Source organism: Chenopodium album, chromosome 3 (assembly GCF_948465745.1).
Source record: "Chenopodium album chromosome 3, dcCheAlbu1.1, whole genome shotgun sequence".
Taxonomy (NCBI): Eukaryota; Viridiplantae; Streptophyta; class Magnoliopsida; order Caryophyllales; family Amaranthaceae; genus Chenopodium; species Chenopodium album.
In genome coordinates this window covers 34,225,097-34,227,708 of record NC_137836.1, presented here as the reverse complement: position 1 = coordinate 34,227,708, position 2,612 = coordinate 34,225,097, and the positions used below count along the sequence as shown (strand labels likewise).

The window sequence follows — 2,612 nt, the reverse complement described above, 5'->3', positions numbered from 1 at the left end:
AGCAGTCAAAGGGGTTGGTTTCGTCAGATTTTGTTAGGGCGGCAATGGATGCCGGCGGCAGTTGGCGGTTGAGGCAGGTGGTGTAGAGGTAGTGGGATGGCTAGGTTAGGTTATTTTTTTTTATTTTTAATATTTATTTAAACCACTAGACACTTGACACGTGTCTTATACAGGCCCTGCTAACAGATTCCATCCAAGAAACCGTTACATGGTGGTGAAATCCAATGTTTGGATTTTTTTTGTGGTGTTATAATTAAAGTTTGAGAATTTATGGTGTTATAATCACTACCACAAAAATGGGAATAAGCAACACACAATACACAACACTCAAGTTAGATAGGCGATCTCTAGAATATTACACAACGCCTAAGTCACATGAGCGTTTTGTAAGTTGAACTTATAGATCGCCTCCCCTACTTGACCGTTGTTTATAATTTATTACTTATTTAATAAAAAAAAAGTGAGTTTGCAATATAGAGCGCTTGTTTGGGTTAACAACTCTATAACTCTATTTTCTTTTAACATAATAATAAAAAATGCTTTAAAAAATAAATGAACAAAACCTAGAACTAATCCGCTGCTATCACTCTCATTCCCTTCAGTTTCTTTCTCTCACCTCCAACTTCTCTTCTCTTCCTATCTTCCTCTTTAGATCTAAGTCATAGAACGAATTAATGAACAACGAGCGCCTCATCATCGTCTAGCCCACTATAGAAGCGAGCCTCTCATCCTCTTCTAGCCCACCATTGAAGCAATTGACGTTCTCTTTAGCCAAACGAAGTGATAAACAGGGAAGCCTCGCATCCTTAGCCATTAACGATTTTTCTACATTCGATTATTGAACAATTGGTTATATTTAAAGTTGTTGATGCTGGGTATGATTTTTCTCTGTAATCATCGAATATCAAGTTGTAAGTTTTATCAATTTAAATGTGGTAAATGATGATTGTCTGAGTTGATTTACCTTAAGTTTTTTAATTTTATGTTGTTTTTAGTTGATTTAAGTTTCTGGGTACTGCTTTTTTGGGATATTTTGTGCTGAATTTTTGCAGATTTAGGAATCATTATTGTCTTTTTTTCGATCTATAGTTTTCGATTTTATTCTAATTATATTTTCATTTTGCGTTTTAATCTCCTTAATTATTTTTTGCTATCTAATTTAAGTGATTTCTGATTTTTCATCTTTAGTTTTGTTTTTTAATTCAATTATGTTAGATATAAAATTTCTGACTCTCATTGAGTCGGTTTCCGCATATTGCCCGGGCAAAGGCGCCCTCTCGAGATCTTGCAAGGTAACAGAAGCTCAAGATCTCATTTTCTGTTTGGTGCGATTTGTTTATATTTTGTGCGTTGATGGTGTGGTTTTTACAGATATTAGAGGGGAAATTTTCTCGACAACGGCAGCCTTGACATAATCGGAAATTAGTTGTATTAGAAAATTTGTAATGTAAATTTCTTGTAAGGAATTTAGTTATTGTAATTGAAACATAAGTTAATTTTTAATTGATTTAATGTTATTACTAATTTGCTACAGTGTTTTATTTATTTATTGGGTATGACTTATTATTATTATTATTATTATAATAATAATAATTAATAATAATAATAATTTTTTTTTTTAAAAAAAAAGTAAGGAAAAGAGAGCGCCTATCACAGATAGGCGTTTTCTTTTCATATAGTTATAGAGCGCCTATCCTAAGATGACCGTTCTATTTTCCATGTTTTTTATTTACTTTGTACCTAGAATATGAAGCGCCTATCTCAGATAGGCGATCTGTATTGTGTTAGATATAGAACGCCTCAAAGAGGCGTTCTGTAGACTTTATAGGACACCCCCGTAAACTTTATAGGGCACCCCCTCAGAAGAACGCCTATGAGGCGCTCTATATTGCTTGTTTTAGGCGTTCTATATTCATGTTTTTGTAGTAGTGAATCCATTTTTTGTAAAATTTATAGTATTATTTTCAAAATAATCCTTGTTTTTATAAATTCGTCTACTCCTATTTGAGTATGGCGTCCGGCGACGCCCCTCCGGGTGTTATTGTCGCAGAGGGAATTTTATTGTTTTCTTTACCAACATACGCAGACGGCAAAAATTAAATGACCAAGTTGGTTGACTCATAGTTATCTGACCAAAATAGTGTAAAAGAATGATCAACCTTAAAACAGGATGTCAAGAGACATCAGCAGGTAAATTACTAAAGTTCTCCGTTAGACTATTCAACGAAGTTGTACCAGCTACCCTAGTGGGGAAGGCGATTAAGGTACAATGGATCGAAGGGGTCCCAGACGGCCTTTAAGCTGTCTTAAATCCATCAGACAAGCGGATAATAAGTCCCTTGTTCCACTGATGGCCAGGCGGTAACCACCCGTCTAGCTAGCAAAAAAGTTGTACCCGCTACCCCAGTGGGGCAGGCGATTAAGGTATAATTGATTGAAGAGGTCCAAGACGACCTTTAAGCTGTTTGAGATTCATCAAATAGGCGGATTGATTGAAGAGGTCCCTTTTTCCACTGATGGCCAGGCGATAACCACCTGGCTAGCAACGAAGTTGTACCGGCTACCCCAGTGCGGCAGGCGATTAAGGTATAATGGATTGAAGGTCTCCTAAA

The 2,612-nt window shown here is 35.9% G+C and overlaps 1 long non-coding RNA gene across 1 annotated transcript; it reads left to right on the top strand.

Moving 5' to 3' along the window:
* The first annotated feature begins 552 nt into the window (after nucleotides 1–552).
* LOC145613164 (uncharacterized) lies at nucleotides 553–1,524 on the top strand. The gene is made up of 2 exons (XR_014106879.1): nucleotides 553–1,292; nucleotides 1,372–1,524. It is a non-coding gene; the product is annotated as an uncharacterized LOC145613164 (long non-coding RNA).
* The last annotated feature ends 1,088 nt before the right edge of the window (nucleotides 1,525–2,612 follow it).